Consider the following 7,903-nt stretch of genomic DNA (forward strand, 5'->3'; position numbering starts at 1 on the left):
TAAGCAATAGATGAATCTTTTCTGTAGCCTTTGAGCAGCAACTTAGAGGGAGGAACCCCTATAGAGTTCCAAGGAGGCCGATCCCCTAAAGAGATCAACCCCAAGTTTAGAATCTACAAGGGTTCTAACACCTGGTATCAGAGCAGCGTTCTTGGTATCTCGCTGCCCTTCCATAGCCATCCATCAACCCTCCACAAGCATCCAAAGCAATTCCCACAATTATTTAAAAGATCGTCGCCGAATTCCGCCATCATCTCCACCACCGCAGATCATCCTTTGATCTCCCCGTGAATTGCAACAGGTTCTGGTTTCCTACCTTACTGCTGCTGCAATTTAGTTATTCCTATTCTAAAATCCAAAAAAAAAAAAAAATTTCGTTCCTATATTGCTGCAAATTTTCATCGTAAGTTGCTGAAATTTTTCGACGAGAATTCTGCTATCACAACTTACACCAATTTTCTTGCTGTTACTACCGAAATTTTCTTGATTAAATTGGACATCTTTGCTGTCATATAAATTGAGATATTGCTATCAATTCCCACCTCAAATCTCTCAAATTTTTTGTGGAGATTTCATCGAGAAACCGCTGTTTCTTCGACGATAATTCAGCTCTTACAAGATAACACAATTCTGCAGCAAACTTTCACTGATTTCTATCAAACCTATACATGCCTTTAACCCATCAACAAAAGAGAGATCTTAACATCACAGATTTGGAGTCATATACTATGGCATCTGAGGAGGCAATCAATGCTAAATTTGAAGCCTTTGAGGCACGAATGGAGGATAAGATTCGGACTCTCCTTACCGAATTCAGTTTGGGTCGACCACCAAGCCCGAAGAAATCACATCAAGGAGAGAGCTCTAACCAATCACATCATGCCCAAAGAGATGACTTCCAAGAGAGGGGAGGCTCTATGACCGACCTCAACTATTCGCGCATGAGAGTGGACTTCCCTAGATGGGAAGAAGGAGACCCAATTGGTTGGATCTCGCGTGCGGAGCGATATTTTCGGTACAATAAAACTGCGGATGCATCCATGGTGGAAATTGCAGCTATACATCTTGAAGGGGATGTCATACAATGGTTTGACTAGTTTGAACACACTTATGGAGTCCTTTCATGGCGACAATTCAAAGAAGGACTACTGATCCGCTTCGGACCAACTTATTACGAGAATATTGACGGACAACTAGCAAAGATCCGACAAACCTCCACCATTCAGGAGTACCAGACCAGGTTTGAAAGGTTATCTAATCAAACTCGTGATTGGTTTGAAAATTAGTTATTGGGTACCTTTATTGAGGGCTTAAAGCCGGAGATCCGGGGAGAAGTTAAGGCGCGACAACCTTACACGCTTATGGCAGCCATCTCTTTCGCATGACTTCAAGAGGAGCGATTGAACCATGAAGCCCGGAGGACTAGGATCACTCCATGACCTACAATACTAAAGCCCTCAGCCCCCCTACTATCAACCGAGTCCCTGCATCGAAAAGGTTAACAAGAGAAGAACTTCGGGAGCGATCTGCGAAGGGGTTATTTTGGCATTGCGATGAGCCATGGAGCCGCGAGCATCGCTGTAAAAAAGGTAGACTTCTTATGATTGAACCAGTAGAAGAAGAGGTCATTGAACATCTAGAAGAGAGCCTTGAATATGAAGAAGAAGATATGGAAGAAGAGCCATAGCCTGTTGAATCTCGGATTTTGATGATGAAACTAATTGATTGTGTTTAAATGTTTGACTACATTTTGAGTGATACAGGTCTACTCGATCAGGATTAGACAATTAACGCAGGAGGAATTGACGTTGCGTCGGAGGAGATCACGTCAGGATATTGGATGGCAGAAGGCTTCGGGCGTCGGGCATCGGGCCAAGGAGAGCGAAATTGCGCCAAGGATATCGGGGTTGCGGAGGTCAACCGCCGATTGGGCAACAAGCCGCAAGAGAGGACGATGCACCGAAGAATCGGATGAAGCGCCAACCAATGACGTGCCGGGCAACAGAATGTCAATTTGCGTTATAATAATTGTCTAGATCAGAGTAGAGTGTTTGCTTGTGTGTGCAGGATTAACTACGATAACCAGAAAACACAAAGCGAGAATACCGGAGTCAAGTTCGATGGACGTTTAAGAGTCCGAAGAATCGTCGGAGATGCTGCCAAAACCAACCGAGAAGAAATCGGGAACCTGTCGAAATTTTCGGAAGTTCGCCGAAGAGATCGTCGGAGGTTCACGGAGATCACCGAGAAGGCTCGGCTACTCATTAAAGTCATCACAAGTTCGGGAGCTTGCTAGAAGCCCGTCAGCAGAAAGTTCGTCGGAAAGCTCGCCAGAACAAGACTCGACGTTCGCGGTTGAAAATTTGCTTAGGATGTGTTTTGGTTATGTAGTCCACTTGTAATTAGGATTAGGATTAAGAGATAATCCTATATCCTGGTTAGGGGCCAACGGGGCCCAAAGTCAGAGTTGGTTTAGGCTAAAAATTAAGCTAAACCAGCGAACTAGAGAGCCAAGATTGAAGCCCAACTAGTGGCTGAAAACACTGTAGTCGGGCTGAAAACACTGTAGGCGGTGGCACCGCCTAGCTGGGCGGTGGCACCGCCCAGCACCCGAGCCCTGGGCGGTGGCACCGCTTGGCTGGGCGGTGGCACCTCCAACAGCGGGAACCCAAAGAGAATTCAAATTTTGAAGCCCAAATTTGAATCCTCTTGAGGCCTATAAATACCCCTCAAATCTCAGCTGAGAGAATAACTTTTTGAGCAGCAAGTGTTTGAGAGAAAAGCCTTAGAAAAGTGTTAGCTTGTCTTGTTTTCAATTTGCTAGTGTTCACCTCCTTCTTTCTTGTTGAAAATCTGTAAGAGAGTGAACCGCTTGTAAAAGTTGTAAGAGGGGTATTCACCCTTCACTTTCAAGAGATTTGCTAGTGGAAGGTGGAAGCCTCATCGAAGAGGGGCCTCGCAAGTGGATGTAGGTCACTTGACCGAACCACTTTAAAAACGGCGTAATCTCTGGTTTGCATTTCTTATTGTCATTTACATTACTGCAAATCTTCTTACTTGCTTTGTTTCATCATTACCTTTGCTGCGCAACTTTAAGAATACGCTTTCAAGTTAAGCTTTTCAAGTTCCGTTCTTATCGTACGAAAAATTTGTCGAAATCAACGTTTTAATCCGCTGCACTAATTCACCCCCCCCTCTTAGTGCCACTCCGATCCTAACATAGCCGACCGACATTACGGTACACGCACTAGCCGGCTACTTAAATCCGTAAACGATGAAAGTTGGTGGCCTTCTCAAACAACAGCCGATCACTGTTCTCATCGACACGGGTAGCACTAATAACTTCCTAAATAGTAAGGTTGCTGCTCGGATGGCACTGCATATTGAAGGTTGCAGCAAGTTCGAAGTAAAGGTTGCCGACGGCAGAATCCTAAAGTGCGACCAAAGATGCCCGCAGGTGAAACTATTACTGCAAGACCAAGAAATTATCACCGATTTCTTCCTCCTACCAATCGATGACTATGAGGCAGTGCTTGGTATAGAATGGCTGACTACACTAGGTGATGTCTCTTGGAACTTTTCTAAATTAATTATGAAATTCTACTGTAAGGGCAAACAGATCATCCTACGCGGGAAGCGCGGAAGCAACGTTACCACTGTTTCGACCCAACGAATGGAGAAAGTTTTGCACAAGGTAAATGGTGGCTTTTTGATGCATCTCCAGCCACAACCAGAAGAGAAGAAAATAGAAATTGAAGATCAAAATCTTGCCCAATTACTTACTGAATTTGCCGACATATTTGCTGAACCGCGCGGTCTTCCTCCTTCTCGGCAACATGACCATCGAATTCCAATCATTCCGGGCAAGCCACCAGCGAACACTCGACCGTACCGATATCCTCACCTCCAGAAAGATGAAATTAAAAAGATTGTAAAGGAGATGCTTGAAACAGGGGTGATTCGGTCAAGTTGCAGCCCCTATTCCTCACCGGTGCTACTTGTACGCAAGAAGGACCGAACTTGACGGATGTGCATCGACTACCGAGCTTTAAATGACATCACCATCAAGGACAAATACCCAATACCAGTGGTGGATGAACTTCTTGATGAATTAAAAGGAGCTCGAGTCTTCACGAAGTTGGACCTCCAATCCGGTTACCACCAAATTTGGGTATGTGACGATGACATTCCAAAAACTGCATTTTGCACACATGATGGCCATTATGAATTCTTGGTAATGCCTTTTGGACTCACTAATGCTCCTTCAAACTTTCAAAGTCTCATGAATGATATATTTCGGAGCTTTCTTCATAAATTTGTGATGGTATTTTTTGATGATATTCTCGTTTACAGCCCTTCTCTTGAGACTCACTTTCAGCATTTACGGATTATTTTGACGATCCTTCGGGAGAATACTCTTTTTGTTAAGCAATCAAAGTGCAGCTTTCTCTAGAAAAAAGTAGAGTACCTTGGGCATATAATATCAGAAGAAGGAGTGGCGGTAGACCCAACAAAAATTGAGGCAATGCAAGGCTGGCCGAAACCTACAAACGTGAAATTACTGTGGGGGTTCCTTAGACTAAAGAGCTACTACCGAAAATTTGTTAAGGACTATGGGAAGATCAGTGCACCACTCACTTCTTTACTGAAAAAAGATGCTTTCCAATGGTCGGACAAAGCCTCTGCTGCCTTCGACAAACTTAAAGCAGCCATGACAACGACGCCGGTGCTTGCTCGACCAGATTTCAATAAACCCTTCATCATTGAGGCTGACGCATCTGGAGTCGAAATTGGAGCCGTTCTCATGCAAAATGGTCGACCACTCGCATACATTAGCAAGGCATTATCTCCCTCCCATCAAAACATGTCAGTATATGATAAGGAGATGCTTGCCATTGTACACGCAGTAACGAGGTGGAGATCCTACCTGATTGGCCGACGATTTCAAATTAAAACTGACCATAAAAGCCTCAAGTACTTTTTGGAGCAAAAGATATCATCCCCTGAGCAGCAAAAATGGGTAACCAAACTTCTTTGATTTGATTATGAAATTATTTACAAAAAGGGGAAAGAAAACGTTGTTGCAGATGCACTCTCACGGCTACCTGAACAAGCTAAGGTTTCAGCCATCTCCCTTCCTACCACCGGTCTCCTCGAGGACATTAGGGAAGAATGGAAGAAGGATCCAGAGATCAGCAACATCATAAAAAAATTGGAGGAGGATCCAAGTGCAATAGCCCACTACACCTGGGATTCGAGGGATCTACGCTACAAAGGTCGCATTGTGCTTATACCTGACTCCCCTTGCATCGCAATCATCTTGCATGAAATGCACTCCATACCTTCAGTGGGGCACTCTGGATTCCTAAGAACCTACAAAAGAGTGAAGCAAAATTTTTATTGGAGAGGGATGAAAAAAATTATTGCTGAATATGTGGCACAATGTGATGTATGTCAACAGCACAAGGGTGAAACTGTGGCAAATCCAGGGAAGCTACAACCACTACCCATACCAGACTCAGTGTGGACTGACATCTCCATGGACTTCATTGAAGGGCTGCCATCTTCCAAAGGTAAAAGCACGATTCTCGTGGTGGTTGATTGACTTACGAAATATGCTCATTTTTGTGCTATGAGAAATCCCTACACTACTGCTAGTGTTGCCCAGATTTTCATAGAAAATATTGTTAAACTGCATGGGATGCCAAGGTCCATCATAAGTGATCATGACAGGATCTTCATTAGTAAATTTTGGACCGAGTTATTTCAGTTACAAGGCACCAAACTTAAGATGAGCACAGCGTATCATCCACAAACTGACGGCCAAACAGAGGTGGTAAATAGGTGCTTAGAGACGTACCTCCGGTGTTTCACTAGCGACCGACCAAAAGAGTGGGCGAAATGGCTTCCCTAGGCCGATTGGTGGTATAATACTACATATCATTCATCTACAAAATGTGCCCCTTATGAAGCATTGTATGGTCGACCAGCCCCTATGATTCCAAAGTATGTAATTGGCTCGACCAAGGTAGATCAGGTTGACCAAGAATTGATTGATAGGGACAAACTCTTACAACTATTAAAAGATAATCACTCTACCGCTAAAGCCAGAATGAAGCAGCAAGCCGACACATAACGAAGCAAAAGAGAATTTTCAGTGGGAGATTGGGTTTATCTTCGCCTACAACCATACAAGCAACTCTCTATCAACACTCGAGCCTCTATGAAGCTATCCCCACATTTTTATGGGCCCTATCAGATCACAGAGCGTATTGGAGCCGTGGCGTACAGACTTAAATTACCTGAGGATGCCAAAATTCACCCTGTCTTCCACATATCTGTTGAATCTCGGATTTTGATGATAAAATCAATTGATGGGTTATTTGATCTAATCCATATTATTGAGTTAAGTATGCAGGATTAACTACGATAACCAGAAAACATAAAGCGAGAATACCGGAGTCAAGTTCGATGGACGTTTAAGAGTCCGAAGAATCGTCGGAGATGCTGCCAAAACCAACCGAGAAGAAATCGGGAACCTGTCGGAATATTCGGAAGTTCACCGAAGAGATCGTCGGAGGTTCACGGAGATCACCGAGAAGGCTCGGCTACTCATTAAAGTCATCACAAGTTCGGGAGCTTGCTAGAAGCCCGTCGGCAGAAAGTTCGTCGGAAAGCTCGCCAGAACAAGACTCGACGTTCGCGGTTGAAAATTTGCTTAGGATGTGTTTTAGTTATGTAGTCCACTTGTAATTAGGATTAGGATTAAGAGATAATCCTATATCCTGGTTAGGGGCCAACTGGGCCCAAAGTCAGAGTTGGTTTAGGCTAAAAATTAAGCTAAACCAGTGAACTAGAGAGCCAAGATTGAAGCCCAACTAGTGGCTGAAAACACTGTAGTCGGGCTGAAAACACTGTAGGCGGTGGCACCGCCTAGTTGGGTGGTGGCACCGCCCAGCACCCGAGTGCTGGGCGGTGACACCTCCTTGGCTGGGCGGTTGCACCGTCCAGCACCCGAGCGCTAGGCGGTGGCACCGCCTGGCTGGGCGGTGGAACCGCCAGCACCGGGAACCCTAAGAGAATTCAAATTTTGGAGCCCAAAATTTGAATCCTCTTGAGGCCTATAAATACCCCTCAAATCTCAGCTGAGGTTACAACTTTTGAGAAGCATTTTGATTGAGAGAAAAGTCTTAGAAAGTCTTAGCAAGTCTTGTTTTTAATTTGCTAGAGAGTTCTCCTCCTTCTTTCTTATTGAAAATTTGTAAGAGGTTGAGCTGCTTGTAAAAGGTTGTAAGAGGGGTGTTTACCCTTCCATTTCAAGAGACTTGCTAGTGGAAGGTGGGAGCCTCATCGAAGAGGGGCCTCGCAAGTGGAGTAGGTCATTTGACCGAACCACTCTAAAAATCGGCGTAATCTCTGGTTTGCTTTTTATTATTATCATTTACATTACTGCAAATCTTCTTACTGCTTTAGTTCCTTATTACTCTTGCTGCGCAACTTTAAGAACACGCCTTCAAGTTAAATTTCTCAAGTTTCGTTCTTAACGTACGAAAGATTTTGTTAAAATCAAAGTTTTAATCCGCTACACTAATTCACCCCCCCCCCTCTTAGTGCCGCTCCGATCCTAACAAGTGGTATCAGAGCAAGGTTATCTCTCATATTTGGTTTAATACCCAAGAGAGATGGCTTACTCCGGCATGCAAGAGGGCCATTCTATTGCACGACCACCTTTGTTTAATGGGTCGGATTACACATATTGGAAGACTCGCATGAGAATCTTCCTCATTTCTATGGACTTTGAGCTTTGGTCTATTGTCGAGAATGGATTTCAAAAATCTTCTCTTCCGATGAGCGAATGGGATGAATCGGAGAAGAAGGTTTTTGCTTTAAATGCAAAGGCTAT

This window comes from Musa acuminata, unplaced genomic scaffold (assembly GCF_036884655.1).
Source record: "Musa acuminata AAA Group cultivar baxijiao unplaced genomic scaffold, Cavendish_Baxijiao_AAA HiC_scaffold_1138, whole genome shotgun sequence".
Lineage (NCBI taxonomy): Eukaryota > Viridiplantae > Streptophyta > Magnoliopsida > Zingiberales > Musaceae > Musa > Musa acuminata.